At 35.9% G+C, this 20487-nt stretch overlaps 1 non-coding gene across 1 annotated transcript; it reads left to right on the top strand.

Annotated features, from left to right (window-relative positions):
• The first annotated feature begins 17373 nt into the window (after positions 1 to 17373).
• On the top strand, positions 17374 to 17480 carry LOC114635173. Its single transcript, XR_003713421.1, has one exon. It is a non-coding gene; the product is annotated as a U6 spliceosomal RNA (small nuclear RNA).
• Positions 17481 to 20487: the final 3007 nt, after the last annotated feature.

Raw genomic sequence — 20487 nt, forward strand, 5'->3', positions numbered from 1 at the left:
CCCAATCCCCTCACACCTCCTCCTTCTTCTTTGTGGATGTAACCTCTATCTACCCCCCCACTCCCACCTCCCCACCCTCAAAACTCCCACCCCCTGGGGCGTCCAGCCTTCATGAGGTCAAGGATCTCATCTTCCACCTGTGCCCAGCAGGGCCCTCCACTCCACAATATATATATTATGCTATATTAAGCATAATATAGTTTAAAATAATAATTAAATAGACCTTAAATTAATCTTGATGCTCTTACAGTATGTTTAAGATTACATGGTTCATTACTGAATCACAATACGAGAGACATCCAAGGAATGCTTTCTTCTTCTTCTATTATTATTATTATTATTATTATTATTATTATTATTATTTATGATATATCCCACTCAGTGCTCTGCCTCCCGTTCACTCCCTCCGACAGTCCTTCCACTATTTCCTTCCCCTTCTATCCTGGGCAGGTGCCCAACTCCTTGGTTATCCCCTCACCCTGGAACATAAATCTCTGTGAGGCTAGGCACTTCCTCTTCCACTGAGGCCATACAAGAAGATATCCTATGTACAAACAATAGCTTTTGGGATAGCCCTTGGGACCAACATGAAGACCAAGCTGCACATCTGTTACATATGTGTGGGGAGACCTAGGTGGAAACCTGGCAGTGATACCATCAAACCTGATGTCCAAAAGAGCAAAGAATAATTTTCTGAGCAGAAGTGAGCCCTAGACCATTTTCTTTCTACCAGGCAACATTGAGCAGCCAGAAGAAAATATCTTGTACATTACTCATGCTTAATCACAAGAGTGGTGTGATAACAGTCTTTCCTACAGGGCTGGGGGTATTGGAAATGGCCTGAGTTGTGTTTTCGGTAGACCATTTTATATATCACTCACAGAAATCAGCCCATTATCCCTTCTTTTAGTATCTATTAAATGTGAACTCTGCGGATGTTTTCTTTCACAGGGACAACTACCTGATATTTCTCAGCTCCATAGTATCACTTGCTCTGTGACCTATGGATTTGAATTAGAAACTACAATTTGAACCATGAAGGCCCTCACAACAGAACTTGTTACCAAGTAACATCAAAAAGATCCCAGAACCAAAAGCATTCTTCCCTTACAAAGAATAAATTTTGTTATGAAAAACCTTAACCGCTTTTGTATGGGGTTACACCAAAAGAATTTTGGGATATACTTCAATATAATAGCAAATTTGCCCTTATTACTATTACTGGACACAGTAGAACACATGTGGTAAAGAAATTTTTAAAATTACATTTTGTAATACAAACTCTCCCCAAAGCTACTTGTGTTAGGCTCATACTAGTGCCAAGTATTAAAGATGGATTATGAAGTACAATGAGAACTATTCCAAAAAGAAAAGGCAAACTCATAAGATAACTTAGAAATGAAAGAATACAAAGATATTACAATATAAAGCAAGGCCCAGAGCTCAAAATATTAAATGCTACCTTTGGAATCATATTTCAATAGCTAAAATATAAGAAAAGGTATAGAAACTAAGATATGGTATTAAATGTTCATGAAGATAATATTTTAAAAGTATTTAAAAATTTTATGAAGATAGACCCTGCAGAATTCCAGACAGCAGGGAACAAGAGGTTCCCAGGACCCAAGAGGGGTGACTTTAGCTGAAATGCACAGATAAGGGAGAGATAGAACCCGTAGAAATCACCTCCAGTAGATAGGTATGGCCACCGGTTGATGGATGAAGCCACCCACTCATCTCAAAGTTTTTAACCCAGAACTGTTCCTGTCCAAAGGAAGAACAGGGATAAAAAATGGAGCAGAGACTGAAGGAAAGGCCATCCTGCCCCACCTGAGGATCCATCTTGTCTGCAGACACTAAACCTGATACTGTTGCTGTGGTCAAGAGGTGCTTGCTGACAGGAACCTGGTGTGGTTCCTTGGTATGTTGGGCCAGCAACTGACCAATGCAGATGTGGATACTTGGAGACAACCATCAGACTTAGCTAAGGGAACCTAGTAGGAGAGCTGGCAGAAGGACGGGAGGAGCAGAGTAAGATAGCAACCCCATAGGAAGAACATCAGCTAGCTGGACCACCCATTGCTCTCAGACCATCAACCAAGGAATGTACAAGGAAGGATCCATGGATCCAGTTACATATGTAGTAGAGAATGGCCTTGTCTCACAGCAATGGGAAGGGAGGCTCTTGGTCCAGTGGAAGACTGATGCCCCAACATAGGGTGATACTGGAGCAGAAGGGCAGGAGAGAGTGAATGGATGGGTAGGGTAGCACCATCACATAGGCAAAAGGGAGAGGGGAGAGGGAGGATGTGGGAAGGGCAAATGTGGAGTGGTAACCTGGAAGTGGGAAATCATTTGCGATGTAAACAAATGGAATGATTAATAAATTTTAAAAAAGTTTTATATTTAAGAATTTTATTTATTTATATTATTTTATATTATATACTTTCATTTATATTATATTTATTATACTTAGAAAATATATAGTTAAGAGTGTAAAATTTAAAAATTTTAGTTTTTTGAGATAAGAGTAGATTTTTCAATTTAATGTGTCAAATGGTAAGGTAAAACTGAGGTCCACTTTTAAGAAATAATACTCCATGCTTCACAAACAGACAAAGTGTTAAATATTATTATGATTTAAAATTATTTCCCTTATTTTTCACCATTTTTAAAGATCTTAGAGATCTATATTATACTCATTTTTCTCTGTCATCAGTTATTCATGATCACTCATTCATAACTATCTTTTAAGAATATGCTCAATTTAAAAAAAGAAATAAAAGAAATCAAATTTTAGCTATTACAATTAGTGCTGTCATCACTTCAGGTTATATTATCCTTTATTATTTTTCGTAATATTTTGGGGATATGTTTCTTTTTGTTGGTTTGTTCTCTTTTTAAATTTATTTTTTATTGGATATTTCATTTATTTACATTTTAGATGCAATCCCATTTTACTATTTCCCCTCCCTAGAAAACCCCTATCATATACCCCCTCCTCCTTTTTGCTTTTATACCATTTGTATTGCATGCAAGTATTAAGGTCAGTTCTAAGTTGAGGAACTAGCAATACAATAGATGAAAATAGTCAAGGAACAAGCGAGACAATAAACACAAATAGTCAAAGAACAAGCAAAGCAATAAACAAAGTTCTATGAAAACTCCCATGATCACTGTTTCTAAGTGTTTAACAGGATGACCAAAATATCTGAGCCTACTTCCTTGTCCTAGCCCAAAGTCATTTTCATATCTGAAGCCTACTTCTTTGTTCTAGCCTAATATTTAGATTCCTGCCTGAAATTGATTCTTTGTTCTTGCCTAATGTCAGATTCTTGCATGAAGTCTACTTCCTTGTGTTTGGCCAAGTCATATTCCTGCCAAGCTGCCCATGTCCTTGTCCTTGACCCATGTCAGATTCTTGCCAAGCAGCCCCAAAAACTGTCCACTTCTCCTCCATTTTTATTTCCTAAACAAGACTGAACCTGTCTTAGGTCATGCTGAAAAGAATAACTTCCTTATCTATCATGGAATTTGCATTATTGAAAGCAATGAACTTCTGTCTTAGGTTGGTAAGGCTCTGTGCAGAATCTTATTCATCCTTGGCTTGTCAGTCTGTTAAATTAATAACTCTGTCTGGGGGTCCACTTTCAGGTTCAAGCCATGTACTTTGGCTAGCAACATGTTGATGTTGTTAAAGACAAGCTTGAACATGATGGGCAGAAATAAAAGTATTCCCGGGACAAAAAGGGCCAGAATGATGAAGCTATATATGCCATTCTTGAAGCTTGTCCAAAAGAGAAATACTGACCTCAGACCATGGGTAATTTTATGAGCAGTATCTGCTGCATCAATGCTGAGCAGAGCAGCATTCTTTACATTCATGAGCTCACTATGCAAAACTAACACATCCAGAGAGGTGTTAGAATTATGCCAAATACCCTGCAAGTGTCTTTAAAGTTCTTTGTAATTATAATGACTGCCACTGTAAATTTTAGAACTAACATGAATCTGATGGTATTTGAATAGACACTCGAGATGGTTCCTTACTCTTAAACTCTGAACCTCCTTCTAATAATTTGAATAGGATAAAGAACATCAATCCATTGTTCCAAATGCCTATCTAAATCCTCTTGAATATTCAACACATTGCTAACTTTTTTTTAAATGATTAACAAAAGCAGCTGTCTTAACTTCTGGTGTCAAAGCAATTGCAGAAGCAGTGGTGCTAATAATTAATGTAATTAAAGCTGTTATAACAGCAATAATCAAGCCCACTACCCTCTTGCTTCTGCTTAAAGCCTGACTCACTTCTTCCAGTACTTGCAAGCTTTTTCAGAAGACCAAGGTTCTGTGATACCCAGGGCAATAAAGCAAAAGCTATTTGATGGACCTCCATAACTGACACGCCAGATTTCAACACACTAACACAATTAGAAAGTGTACACTTAATGCAACTCATATTAAATACTATAGAAGAAACAAAAATATTTTTAGCATGACAATTAAAAGAGCCTTAACACATGTAATAACACTTGTTTGAAATCCAGGACCTGTCCCAACTTTATCTCTTGCTAACATAACATCATAGAGAACTGCAGCTAACTTCTAAATATGTCTCTGAAAATGTCCAGAATCAGCCTTCAAAATGAAGACTGTTATTTCCAATATTGTATTGATTTCTAGACCAGTACATGATTGAGTCCAAATAACTGGTCACATTTAAGAAAAATACAAGAGTGATTATAACTTCTCTTTTTGATTCTCTGTCCCACAAGGTCTAAAAACTTGAGGCATGACAGCTTGTCCCATCAGGGGTATAGGCAAGCAAAGGTGGGTCGGGAATATATGTCCAATACAGCTTCCCTGTCACCATTGTCAGGGCACTCAGCAAGCTCACAGGTCATCATCATTCTTTGTCACAGCATCAGCAAGCCTCACCAGTTGCTCTGGCAGCCACCATGTTTCATCAGCATCCTGCAAGAAAAAAAAATGCCCTCTTCCCCATATTTTAAATACCTGATCGGGATCATGCCATATGCCAGTAAGTGGATCCTTCCCTTTCACCTATGCATAAGTAAGCTTAGTTGTAGCGTGCCATAAATACTCAGCAGAAAGTTTTTAACCATTCAATTTTTTTAAAAAGTTAAAATGAAAAGAACATATTTTAAATAAATATGAGGTGTATGGGGATATACCTCATCTATTTTTATTTTATGAAGATACTGTTTTAAATTTCCATGGGCCCCTTCCACAGTCCCTTGTCCTTTAAAATTATAAGGAATCCCAGTAATATGGGTAATTTTAAATTGCTGCCAAAAAGTCTCAAATGCTCAACTGTGATAGCCAGTTCCATTATCTGCTTTTGTTGTTATTGTTGCTTTTGTTTATTATCATTATTATTGGATATTTTATTCATCTATATTTCCGATGTTATGCCCTTTCCCCATTCTCACCCCTCCCCCAAAACCCTTACCCCATTCTTCTATTTCTATGCGGGTGTTCCCCCTCCCATCCACCCACTCCAACCTCCTTGCCCTCGAAGCTCCACACACTGGGGCATGTAGTCTTCAAGGAACCAACTACCTCCTCTCCCACTGATGCCTGCCAAGATAATTTTCAACTACATATATATTTGGGGCCATGGGTCCCTCTGTGTGTGTTAGCAGGCTGGTGATTTAGACCCTGGGAGCTCTGGTTGGTTGGAATTGTCGCTCTCCCCATGGGGCCACAAGCCCCTTCAACTCCTTCAATCTTCTCTCTAACTCCAACATTCTGGACCCCTGGTTAGCTGCAAGCATCTGCCTCTGTATATGTAAGGCTCTGGCAGAGCCTCTCAGGAGACAAGTATCTCAGGGTCCTGTCAGCATGCACTTCCTGATATCCACAAAAATGTTTGCATTTGGTGATTGTACCTGTAACAGATCCCAGGTGGGGCACTCTCTGGACAGTCCCTCCTCCAGTCTCTGTTCCACACACTATCTCAGTATTTGCTTCTGTGAGGATTTTGTTACTCCTAAGAAGGACCGAAGTTCCCACACTTTGATCTTCCTTCTTCATGAGCTTCATGTGGTCTGTGAGTTGTATCTTGGGTATTGTGAGCTTTTGGGCTAATATCCACTTATTAGTGAAACATACTGGGTTACCTAACTCAGGATGATATTTTCTAGTTCTGTCCATTTGCCTAAGAATTTCATGAATTCATTGTTTTTATTAGATGTGTGATACTCCATTGTGTAAATGAACCACGTTTTCTGTATCCATTACCCTGTTCAAGGACATCTTGGGTTCTTTCTAACTTCTGGTTATTATAAATAACGCTGCTATGAACATAGTGGACCATGTGTCTTTGTTATATGTTGGAGAATCTTTTGGGTATATGTCCAGGAGTGGTATAGCTGGATCCTTAGGTACAACTATGTCCAATTTTCTGAATAACAGCCAGAATGATTTCCATAGTGGTTGTGCCAGCTTGAAATCCCACCACCAATAGAGGAGTGTACCTCTTTCTCCACATCCTCGCCAGCATCTACTGTTATCTGAGTTTTTAATCTTCACCACTCTGACTGGTGTGAGGTGGAATCTCAGGGTTGTTTTGATTTGCATTTCCCCAATAACTAAAGATGTTGAACATTTCATTTAGGTGCTTCTTGGCTATTTGATATTCCTCTGTTGAAAATTCTTTGTTGAGCTCAGTAGCCCATATTTAATAGGGTTAGTTGATTGTCTGGAGTCTAATTTCTTGAGTTCTTCGTATATTTTGGATATTAACCCTCTATCAGATGTAGGATTGGTAAAGATCTTTTCTTAATCTGTTTGTTGCCATTTTGTCATATTGACGGTATTGTTTGCCTTATAGAAGCTTTGAAATTTTATGAGGTCCCATTTGTCAATCTTTGATCTTAGGGCATAAGCCACTGATGTCCTGTTCAGGAACTTTCCCCCCATGCCCAAGTGTTTGAATCCCTTCTCAACTTTCTCTTCTATCAGTTTCGGTGTTTTATGTGGAGATCTTTGATTCACTTTGATTTCAGCTTTATACAAGTAGAAAAGAATGGATCAATTTGCATTTTTCTACATGCTGACCTCCAGTTCAAGCAGCACCATTTGCTGAAAATGCTGTCATTTTTTCAACTGAATGCTTTTAGCTCCTTTGTCAAAGATTAAGTGACCATAGGTATGTGGGTTAATTTCTGGGTCCACAGTTCTATTCCATTAATCCGCTTGCCTATCTTTGTACCAATACCATGCAGTTTTTATCACTATTGCTCTGTATTAAAGCTTGAGTTCAGGGATGGTGATTCCTCCAGAAGATCTTTTATTGTTCAGTTTTTGCTATCTTGGGATTTTTGTTATTCCAAATGAATTTGAGAAGTACTCTTTCTAACTCTGTGAAGAATTGAGTTGTAATTTTGATGGGGATTGCATTGAATCTGTAGGTTGCTCTTTGCAAGATGACCATATTTAATATATTAATCCTGCCAATCCATGAGCATGGGAGATCTTTCCATCTTCTGAGATCTTCTTCGATTTTTTTTCTTCAGGGACTTGAAGTACTTGTCATACAGAACTGTTTTTTTGCTTGGTTAGATTCACACCAAAGTATTTTATATTATTTGTGACTATTGTGAAAAGTTTGTTTCACTAATATCTTTCTCAGCCTGCTTATCCTTTAAGTAGAGGAAGGCTACTGATTTGAGTTAATTTTATATCCAGTCACTTTGCTGAAGTTGTTTATCAGGCTTAGGGGTTCTCCAGTGTAAGTTTTGGGGTCACTTAAGTATACTATCATATAACCTGAAAACAGTGATATTTTGACTACTTCTTTTCCAATTTTTATTTCTTTGATCTCCATTTGTTGTCTAATTGCTCTGCCTAGGACTTTGAGTAATATATTGAATAGATAAGGAGATAGCAGGCAGCCTTGTCTAGTCCCTGATTTTAGTGGGATTGCTTCAAGTTTCCATTTAGTTTGATGTTGGCTACTGGTTTGCTGTGTATTGCTTTTACTATGTTGAGTTATGGGCCTTAAATTCCTGTTCTTTCCCAAACTTTTACCATGAAGGGGCATTGAATTTTGTCAAATATTTTCTCATCATCTAGTGAGATGATCATGTAGTTTGTTTCTTTGAGTTTGTTTATATAGTGGATTACATTGATAGATTTCTGAATATTGAACCATCCCTGTATTCCTGGGATAAAGCTTACTCGATCATGGTGGATTATTGTTTTGATGTGTCCTTTGATTCAGCTTGAGAGAATTTTATTGAGTATTTTTGCATCGATATTCATAAGGTAGATTGGTCTGAAGTTCTCTTTCATTGTTGGGACTTAGTGTGGTTTAGCATAATTGTGGCTTCATAGAATGAACTGGGTAGTATTTCTTCTGTTTCTATATTGTGGATTAGTTTATAGAGAATTGATAGTAGGTCTTCTTGGAAGGTCTGATAGAATTCTGTACTAAAACCTTCTGATCCTTGGCTTTTTTTGATCAGGAGACTTTTAATGATTGCTGCTATTTGGGGGGGGGGGTTATAGGACTATTTAGATGGTTTATCAGATCCTGATTTCAATTTAGTACCTAGCAACTGTCTAGGAAATTGTCCATTTCATCCAGATTTTCCAGTTTTGTTGAGTATAGGCTTTTGTAGTAGGAACTTACGATTTTTTTTTAATTTCCTCAGTTTCTGTTGTTTTGTCTCCCTTTTCAGTTCTGATTTTACTAATTTGGATACTGTCTTTGTGCCCTCTGGTTAGTCTGGCTAAGGGTTTATCTATCTTGTTGATTTTCTTAAAGAACTAGCTCTCATTTTTGTTCTTTGCATAGTTCTTTTTGTTTCTACTTGGTTGATTTTAGCCCTGGGTTTGATTATTTCCTGCCATCTACTCCTTAGGTGCATTTGCTTCTTTTTGTTCTAGAGCTTTCAGGTGTTCTGTCAAGCTGCTAGTGTATGTTCTCTCTAGTTTCCTTTTGTAGGCACTTAAAGCTATGAGTTTTCCTCTTAGCACTGCTTTTATTGTGTCACACATGTTTTGGTATGATGTGTCCTCATTTTCATTAAATTCTAAAAAGTCTTTGATTTGTTTCTTTATTGCTTCCCTGATCAAGTCATCATTGAGTAGAGAGTTGTTCAGTTTTCATGTGTATGTGCGTCTTCTATTGATTTTATCCTTATTGAAGACCAGCCTTAGTCCATGGTGATCTGATAGGATGCATGGGATTACTTCAATTTTCTTGTATCTGTTGAGGCCTATTTTGTAACCAATTATAAGGTCTATTTTGGAGAAGGTACCATAAGGTGCTGAGAAGAAAGTATATTCTTTTATTTTAGGATGAAATGTTCTATACGTATCTGCTACATACATTTGCTAAATAAAAACATAACTTCTGTTAGTTTCACTGTATCTCTGTTTAGTTTCTCTTTCCATGATCTGTCCATTGATGTTAGTGGGGTATTGAAGACTCCCCCTATTATTGTGTGACATGCAATGTGTGCTTTCAACTTTAGTAAGGTTTCTTTTATGCGTTTGGAGCATAGATGTTCAGAGTTGAGATTCCATCTTGGTTTATCTTCCCTTGACAAGTATCAAGTGTCCTTCCTTATCTTTTTTCTTAACTTTCGGTTGAAATTTGACTTTATTTGATATTCAAATGGCTACTCCAATTTGTTTCTTGGGACCATTTGCTTGGAAAATTGTTTTCCAGCCTTTTATTCTGAGGAAGTGTCTGTCTTTGTCACTGAGGTGCATTTCTGGTATGCAGCAAAATTTTGGGTTCTGCTTACTTATACAGTCTGTTAGTCTATGTCTTTTTATTGGGGAATTGAGTCCATTGATGTTAAGAGATACTAAGGACAAGTGATTGTTGCTTCCCGTTATTTTAGTTACTAAAGGTGGAGTTATGTTTTTGTGGCTATCTTCTTTTGGGTTTGTTGGAAGATTACTTTCTTGCTTTTGCTAGGGTATAATTTCCATCATTGTGTTGGTGTTTTCCCTCTATTATCCTTTGTAGAGCTTGATTTGTGGAGAGGTATTGTGTAAATTTGATTTTTTCGTAGAATATCTTGGTTTCTCCATCTATGGTAATTGAGATTTGCTGAGTATAGTAGCCTGGGCTGGCATCTGTGTTCTCTTAGTGTCTGTATGATATCTGTCCAGGATCTTCTGGCTTTTATGGTCTCTGGTGAGAAGTCTGATGTAATTCTGATAGGTCTACCTTTATAAGTTACTTGACATTTTTCCCTTACTGCTTTTAATATTCTTTCTTGGTTTTGTGCATTTGAAGACTTGATTATTTTATGACAGGAGGAATTTATTTTCTGGTCTAGTCTATTTGGAGTTCTGTAGACTTCTTATATGTTCATGGACATTTCTTTCTTTAGGTTAGGGAGATTTCCTTCTATAATTTTGTTGAAGATATTTACTGGCCCTTTATGTTGGGAATCTTTGCTCTCTTCTATACCTATTATCCTTAGCTTTGGTCTTCTCATTGTGTCCTGATTTCCTGGATATTTGGGGTTTGGAGCTTTTCGCATTTTGTATTTTCTGTGACAGTTGTGTCAATGTTTTCTATGGTATCTTCTGAACCTGAGATTATCTCTTCTATTTCTTGTATTCTGTTGGTGATGCTTGCATTCATGCTTCCTGATCTCTTTCCTAGGTTTCCTATCTCCTGGATAGCCTCCCTTTGTGATTTCTTTATAGTTTCCTTTTCCATTTTTATGTCCTGGATGGTTTTGTTCAATTCCTTCACCTTTTGGCTGTGTTTTCTTGGAATTATTTAAGGGATTTTTGTGGTTCCACTTTAAGAATCCCTGTTTACCTCTGTTCTCTTGCATTTTTTAAAGGGATTTATTTATGCCCTTCCTAAAGTTCTCTATCATTATTATTAGAAGTGATTCTAAATCCGAATCTTTCTTTTCTGGTGTCATGGGGTATTTTAAGGGCTTGCTATGGTGGGAGAACTAGGTTCTTATGATGCCAAATAACCTTGGTTTCTATTGGTGATGTTCTTGTGCTTGCCTTTTACCATCTTTTTATCTCTAGTGCAACCTTCACTCACTGTCTGACTGGAGCCTGTCTGTCCTGTTATCTTGGTTGTGTTAGAACTCCTCAGAGTCCAGCTGTCTCTGTGATCCTGTGATCCTGTGATCCTGAGATCCTGGGTGTGATTATTCCTAGGAGTCAGGCTGCTTCTAGAATCCTGAAATCCTGGTGTGATCAAGCTCCTGAGATCCTGTGATCCTGTTATCCTATGTTCCTGGGTGTGTTAGAGCTTCTGGGGGTCTAGCCTCCTCTAGGTTTTGGGGGATTGGGTGCAGAACTGGAGCCCTATTAGTGCTCCCTGCACTGTTGCAGACTGGAAGGGTCTGCCTCCACTGGTAGTGAGGGAGTTCCTGGGTACCCACGAGACCCAATTACACCCTTTTGGGGGAGCGTGTCACGGCCTAGTCACTCATGGTCCTGGGCGTGTTAGAGATCCTGAGAGTCTTGATTCCTCCGGGTTTTGGTGGATTGATTGCAGAGCTTGCACCCTACGTTTGCTCTGGGTACTGGTGTAGACAGGAAGGGTCCAGTACCACTGGCTGTGAGAGCGATATATTTCTTTTAGGGTAGAAATTCTTGGTCAAAAGCTAAAAGAATAAATGATGTTTGATCTAACCAATGTATCAGTAATGGTGGCAGTATCATCAATGCATGAAACATTTGTTTTCTTCGAGCTTGTTACACAGCTTATGATAAATTGTGTGAAGGAGAAACATAGCTATATTATAGGAAAGTTATAATTACATCTTATTTTGATTAAAGTAGATAAATTTTTACAAGATAAGAATTGTTTATTTTTCCTTTTTGGGAGGAAAAGGTTTATTTGGCTTCCACATCTCTGTTCACCATCAAAGAATTTCAAGACAGGAACTCAAACAGGGCCATGGAGGCTAGAACTGATACAGAGGCCTGGGGGAGTGCTTGCTCCCTATGGCTTGCTCAGCCTTCTTTCCTACAGAACCCAGTACCACTAGCTCAAGAGTGGAACCACCTACAATGGGGTAGGCCCTACCCCATCAATAGGTAATTTTAGAAATTCCATACAGGCTTATTTACAGCCTGATCTTATAAAAGCATTGCCCTTGTCTCCTTTAATTAAAAATAGATTCTTTTTCTCAAACAGTATATTCTGAGTACACATTGTCTATTTTGAATTTCAGGTTGTGTTTTTCCATCCAGTTTTTCAAAGTTCTTTAAATATTAGAAATATAATTTGAATTAATATTTGCAGATAATCTTCATGGTTTGTACTTTGCTTCTAATATCTTACTTTTGTTGTGCAGAAGCTTTTCAAATAGGAATGATCTCATTATTACCTTGTCCTTATTTTATTCATTGGAAATGTCAAGTTAGGTTTCTTAAAGAAACTGAGATAGAAATAAAGTTTCTGGATTTTATTAAGAAATCCTTGGACTTAAAACCAAGGACAAGGATACATCTCAAGTCACAGAGGAAATGATATTTGTTTTGGAAGGGACCTTGATGGTTTATCATTTCAGTTCCCGGAGCATTAGAATGTGCTGTAATATTTGATACTGGCTATCTCCACTACCCCTTGCTGTTTTTATTTTCTCCAATTTTTATGGTTACACTGGATATTTTATTTTTACTTCAGTCAGTACACAAATGACATCTTCATACTGCAAGTACTTGATGTCTAAATGTACAGGTTGCCTCTCTGTATATTCTTTCTCCATCATGTTTTTTTCAAAAATTTAACCCTCTTGTTCCTTAGTTTATCAAAGTTTTGCTGACTATATCCCTGAAGTATTTTCTCTAAGTGTTCCCTTGTCTTCTGAATTTGCTATAAAATTAGTGGTAAGTGAAAAAAGGTTTCAACAAATCTAGATTTTTTTTGTCCAGACATTTTCATGATTGCAATAGTGACTTTTCATGAGAGAGTTAATCAAATCCGAATATGGCTATTTTAAATATGATAATATAGTGTGATTTTTTAAATTGATGATATTTAAATTGTATCATGTTTTTCCATATTAGAGAATTCTCTAAAGAGAAAACTTTCTTCCACGATATTTTTATTATACTAAAATGTAATTTGTAAAAGAAAAACAGGATATATTCTGAATTCCTTTTATTTATTTAATAAACTTTAAAATTATGCATTAAATTTAAGCATGTTCTAAAGGTCTCCTAACTTTTTTTGTTTTGTAAATTCCTGATTTAAACATTTTTGCTATATTTAAGCCCCTTGCTAATTAATCAATTTTTAAAAGTAATCAAATTAATGCTTTAAAAATATTCATTGAATTTTATGTGTATGGTATTATTTCTGCATATATATCTGTGTATTGCATGTGTGTCAGTTGCTTAGGGAGGGCAGAAAACATCATTGGATCAGATAGAACTGGAGTTACAGAGAGTATGTGCTGGGAACCAAACATACATCCACTGAAAGCAAGTGCTCTTAACTATTGAGTAATTCTCTGCATTTCCAAGTCACAGTTTTGAACTGCAACATGACTATAATAATGTTGGAACTTACTTACTTTCTGATTTTCTTAAAATACCTGTCTCAACCTAGAGATCCAGCTCTTCTCTAAGAAGCCTTTCTTTTGTTCATAGGTTATACACAAATGTCCCTTATTAACATAGATTAAAATGTTCCCTTAAACATGTCAAAAAGATCATCCACCAAAATCAAATTGGCTTTATTCCAGAGATGCTGGAATTGCTCAACACAAACAAACAAACTTAATTCACCACATAAACACAAAGAAAGACAAAAACTACATTATCACTTCTGTTGTAGAAAAGGTCTTTTACAAAATTAAATATCTCTTCGTGATATGAATTCTAGAAAGATTAAAAATTGAAGGGTCATACTTCAATATAATAAAGGTTGTTTAAAGAAAGCCCACCATCAATATAAACCTAAGTGGAGTGACACTAAAAGCAGTCCACTAAAATCGGGGACAAGACAATGTTGTTAATTTTCTCCAAACCTATTCAATATAGTAATTGACATCTTAGCTAGAATAAGAAGACAAGGGGATACAAATAGGAAAGAAAAAAGTTAAAATGTCTTTATTTGTAGTTGATATGGAAGTATACAAAAGTAACACCAAAACTTTTTAAGGAAACTTCTATAGCTGAAAATCTCTTTCAGAAATGCACAGTACAAAATTAATACACAATAATCAGTAGCATTTTAAAAGTAAAACTGACAAATGGACTGGGAAAGAAATGTAATTCTTTCATAATATCCTCCAAAAAATCTGGGACAACTTTAGCCAAGCAAGTGACAGACTTGCATATTAAAAATTCTAAGACATTGAAGAATAAAATTGAAGATGACACAAAAAGATGGAAAGATCTCCCATTCTCATGAATTGGGAGGATTAATATAGTAAAAATGGCAACCCTGCCAAAAGCAATATGCAGATTCAATGCAATCCCTATTAAAATTTTAACATGGTTTTTCACAGACCTTGAAAGGACAATTCACAAACACACACACACACACACACACACACACACACACACACACACACACACAGAGAGAGAGAGAGAGAGAGAGAGAGAGAGAGAGAGAGAGAGACAGAATAAATAAAACAATCCTGAAAACAATCTTGAATAATATGAGAAGTTCTGGAGATATCATCATCCCTGATTTCCAGCTGTATGGCAGAGCTATAGCAACACAAATAGACTGGTATTTGCATAAAATCAGATATTTAAATTGAATTAAAGATCCAGATATAAGGCCAAATACCTGTTGTCATCTGATTTTTGATAAAGAAACAAGTATTATACAAAAAAGACATCATCTTCAACAAATGGTGATGGTCCAACTGGATGACTATAGGTAAAAGAATAGAAATAGATCCACATTTGTCATAATGCACTAAACTCAACTCTAGATGACTCAGGGACCCTAATATAAGACTAGGTACCCCAAATCTGACATAAAAGCATGTGGGGAATAGGCTTAACCTTACTAGCCTAGTAAAATCTTTCTGAGCAATACACTATTAGCACAAGCACTATGATCAAGAATTAATAAATGGGACCTCATGAAACTGAGAAACTTTTGCATGGCAAAGGAAATCATTATGTGAAGAAGCTGCAGAATGGGAAAAGGTTTTTTACAAATTACACATCCAATAAAGGGTTAATAGCTAAAATTTATAAAGAATTTAAAAAATGATACCAAGAAAACAAATAACTCAATTTGAAAATGAGGTACAGATCTAAGCAGAGAATTCTCAAAAGATAAAATTCAAATGGCTAAAAAACACTTAACAAAATATTTGACAACTGTATTCATTAAGGCAGTGGAAAATCAAATCTACTTTAAAATTTCATTTTATATCTTTTAGAATGGCAGAGAGCAATGATAAAAATGACAGTTCATGCTGGTGAAGATGAGGGTAAGTGGTCTTGTACAGCCTCTATAGAAATAAGTGAAGTGGTTCCTCAGGAAGATGGGAATAAATGTACCTCAAGATACACTGGTCCCATTCTTGGTAATATCCATAGGATTCTACATCTTACTTCAGGGATACTTGCTCATCCATGTTCATTGCTGCTCTGTTCATAATAGGTAGAAATTAGAAACAAGATATATATATATATATATATATATATATATATATATATATATATATATCAACTATGTAATGGATAATGAAAATATGGTACATTTATATAATAGAATATAATTCAGCTGTTTAAAAATGTAATTATGAAATTTTCAGTTACATGGTAGAAATAAAAAAGAAATATTCAAGGCAACCGAGACTCAAAAAAAACATCCCCACAAATAATTTATGTTTTCTTTTAAATGTGGATGCTAGCTTTTCAGCTTACAGTATGCATGCTAAAATCTGTGTAAGTACAGAGGTTACATATTAAGCTAGGGTTTAGGAGGAAGAAGGATCTCCAGAAAGGGGAAATATAATATATAGTTATGGAGTGATTGCATGGGGGATCTGAATGAGAGGATTATATGTGCAGGAGAGGAAATCAATAGAGAGCCATTTGAGGGCCATATGGAAACACACTATTGTAGAAATCTTACATTATACATATATGTAATAAGTCTAAATGAAGTCACTAAATACTGAGAGAGACAGTGTTTCAAACAGACATCTTTCACTATTAAGTGAAACATTTTACTGCCAGTAATGGGTTACATATCATTAAGTCATTAGCAACATGACTCCATGGAAACCTCCAAATATACCATTGTTAAGGCTATTGGTTTCTCTTCACAAATTGATGAAGAGAACACTTATATGTCTTCAAACACACAGAAGTCTCAAGCTGGTGCCTAACTAGAGCCTTCATCACTTCTAACAAGTGTACATGGTGTGGGGATGTATTCTGCACAATACTATAAGAGAATTCTATCACCCAGGTACAAACACTGCGATCCACAACAGTGAACTTTCTGCAAGATAAACTGTAACAACAGTGTCATAAGCTTTGTGAGAGTAATCAATCCTACTCTGATTGGATTTAAGGCTCCTTCCCCAAGATGGAACCTATTCTTGTCACTGTTGAGCTGGCAAAGAACCTGAGACTAGATAGGCTTTGTGCATAGGAGAAACTCAAATACTATTGTTGTGCTAAATGAAAATAGCAACAAAATGACTTCTAAAAATATTCTTTTATACCCAGTGGTCAATGTCTTACTCAGCTATCTCCAGAGAACTTTCTTCCATGCAGGAGATGAGAACTAACATGAAGATCCTCAACTGGAAACTGTGCAAAGACTGAATGACTTTGGAACACTTAGTCCCACAAACTTCCCCCTCACACCTCAGGAATCTATTCAGAAGAAGAGGTGGAAAGGTTGTAAGAGCCAGAGTGATGGATGACTCCAAGGAAACTGTCTTCCAGACAACAGGAATAGACCAATGTATGTATGAACTCACAGGAAGTGTGGTAGCTCACACAGACCCTATACATATTCAAAACAGCTGGGATTCCAGTGTTGAGAAGAGGAAGTAGAAATGGGTTTCCAGCCCCTAATCAAAATCTATCTTCAATTTATAACTGCTTTCAAAGAAAAAACTAGTTTTCTCCATTGGAATCCTATTGGATTAATCACACTTAAGGGTGTACACCCCACACAGAAGTAGATGGCCAACACAAAATTAATTCAATTGTACATTTGTAGAAAGTTTTTTGACCCATACTGCTTTGTTTTGTTTTCTCTTTTGTCTTTTGTGTTTATATTATGATTTCTGATTTTGTTTTCTTTTTTACTGTGTTTGTGTTTTATCTTTGCTTTTGTTTTCTTGTGTGTGTGTGTGTGTGTGTTTTATTGCTGTTTAATTTCTGAAAAGAAAGAGTGAAAGAGTGCTCGCTTCGGCAGCACATATACTAAAATTGGAACAATACAGAGAAGATTAGCATGGCCCCTGCGCAAGGATGACACGCAAATTCGTGAAGCGTTCCATATTTAAAAAAAAAAATAAAAAAAAAAGAAAGAGAGAAAGAAATGGTAGGGAGTTCTGTGGGTGGGTGGATGAGTGGTGAGGATCTAAGATATATTGTGGAAAGACAAAGCATGATCAAAATGTGTTTTATGGAAAAATGCCATTAATTTAAAAGAGAAGTAACTATGAAGAACTAAGGGGTTTGTGAGATGGTTCAGTGGGTAAATATACTTGTTTCAGAGCTCAACATGAGTTAGATCTATGGAAACCATGACATAGATGGAAAGGATCAATTCCTCCATTTTTCCTCTGACCTCTATATTCTGGCACATAAGCCTTCTTCTTTCCATAAAATAAATGCATAAATGTAAATTTTAAAAATGTAAACATTTCATTGAATTGATCAAGAATATAAAAATGAAGCTATTTTTATCAATATAGGATAGAAGAATGCATAATTAAAATGGCCATTAATGCCAACAGCAGCAGAAAATTTGAGCAAAATACCAACACCGCTAAAGTTATTTGATTTCATCATAAAGAAGCAGTTTTTAAATATTGGTGACATAAGTGCTATTGAAGGAGCAAAACAAACTTACACAGAGTAAAAAGTTATTGGGTAGAAAAGAAACAGAGGAAGAAAGTACACAAAGCACATTAGAAAAGCAGGAAGAAAAACAACTCAGAGTGTTACTAGAGAAAAAGAAAATGTAATGGATATCTTTTTCATTTCTCTAATATTAATAGGTTTTAAATCCAAGTGGGAAATTATCAGAAAGAGTATCAACAAAGGGGAGGGTTAAACAATAGATCAAGTGACTCAAGACTCAGGAGAAATGAATTCAAAGACCATATAAAGCCAGCAGTTCAGTGTGTGCACAGAGATAAGCCTGTAAGTGACAATTATGTAACACTAAGTACTTTCCAGGAAAGAGCCATCTCAAAACTCAATTCTTTCACATGCTGTCACTTACTGAGCAATACACCTGTAAAACAAAACAACATGTAATGAAATAAAAAAAATAGAAAAGACTTGTACTAGGCCTATTCTCTGGTTTAGAATTCCCTCAATCCATTTCATTGCTAGTTTTTTTTTATGGAGACTGCTGTACAATTAATGTTCCTTAGTCTGGCATAAAGCGACTGGCAAATGACTGAACCTGGCACATTTGTGGTGACTTGTGGTTAGCTCAACTTGTCATGCTTATATATTTTATATGCTTGGATTCATGCCAAGCATGTAAAATAATTGGGTCATCAAAACTTCTAGGTTCTTTCTAAAATGTATTTCATATTTTTAAATTATAGGTAGATGTGTATATCTCATTGTGGATATGTGTGCATACATACATGTGCCCTGAGAAGCCAGAGGGGTTGATTCCCCATGGAGCTAGAGCTCAGAGAAGTCTGACATAGGTACAGGGACTCTAATCCATGTCCTTTGGAATGGAAGCAAGTGTTCTTAATTTTTGAGCTACATCTTAGGTCCCAAAACTTCCAAATTCTTATTCACTCACTGCTCCATGTGGGTCACTAACAAACCACTCTGTTTCTTCTTCTCTGATCTTACTCTATGTCTTCTGGGAACTCTTAGTTCACAAATAGCTTTTCTATATCATTAATCTTTTTACTAAACATTTCTCCAATCTAGTATTCCTAAACTGCATCAAACATTTTATCTCAAAACTAACATTATTTTTCTTATTCTGACAACTGTTTTTTGAGGATGTATTGTTTCACATTATCTACCATTTTCTAACTTTTTATCTGTGTCACTTTTCTCAGGTTAGTTTGCCAGTCAAATGACAGGGTCAGAGGGAAAACAATGAGCATAAAGTAGGTAAGATCATAAAGTAGCAATCTTCTTGAAGACAGAGTTAGGTCATAGGGAAGGTTGGTTTAGGAGGCAAACAGAATTGTGAGAACTATTAAATCCTCAAAGAACAGATATTATCTGGATAGGTTGGAACTAGTTCATGAGTCTACTAAAGCCAGCTGTTAAAAACCGAGGCATTTTCCAGTTTAATAGGTTGATGTGTAGGTAGCTCTGAACATAGTAAGAACTAGAACCCATCTTTCTCTGAAAGCTCATTGCTAATATTTCCCAGAGCACTATCAGATGTAAGGGAAAAAAAGAAATGAAATACTGAAGTAAAGTGTGGTAGTTCATACTTATATCCTGTAATCTCAGCATTTAGGAGAAAAGGGTAGAGATTTGCCACAATTTAAAGGCCAGGCTGTTCTACATGGTAAGTTCCAGGTCAGTCATGGATATATAATAGGTCTTTGTCAAAAAAAAAATAAAGAAAACTTAAACAAAATTCTGAGACAGTAAAACATTCGGAAAGCAAACAAACAAACAAAAACATACAATTTTTAATTAAGTCTAAAATTGGCACTATGTATTTAAAAATATCTAAGTCAAAAATAAAAATAAAGTATATTTATTTTTAATTTAGAAACATTATTATTAACTAAAATTCACAAATTAAATAAGCACTACTTCCAAAATTAAGGAGCCCAAAAGTCCATCTATCTCAGTGAAATTCTATACAGTTGGAAGACCCCTTCTCTAACTATGAAGCTTTATACTGGATTTTACACTTTCATTATCTGGTGTATTTTTTAGGTACTTATTCACCAGAAACAACCATAAAAATTATCGTTAATTCATTTGTATTCATTACCTGTGTTCACTCTTTCCTCATCCCTTAATATTTAGTCCTTCTTTTTTCTCTTTACTACATGTTTCTAATATTTGAAATTACTTCATCTTGAGTAATTTTCAAAACTGAAATAAATAGTAGGTGCTTATATTTTCCTATCATAGCCTAGGAAATAAGATGAAGGAGGTAAACATCAAATCCAAATTAGATTCTAAAGAAAAAAATTGATAATAAAATATCTGTTTACAGCAAATATAGTTAACTGTTATTAATGTGCTTTATACAACAGTAAAAAAAAAATGGATATAATATTGGCATATTGTCCTGAAAATGACACTGTCATATTGAACAAGTGATTGAAGTGAAGA

This window comes from Grammomys surdaster, unplaced genomic scaffold (genome assembly GCF_004785775.1).
Source record: "Grammomys surdaster isolate TR1022 unplaced genomic scaffold, NIH_TR_1.0 1165, whole genome shotgun sequence".
NCBI classification, from domain to species: Eukaryota; Metazoa; Chordata; class Mammalia; order Rodentia; family Muridae; genus Grammomys; species Grammomys surdaster.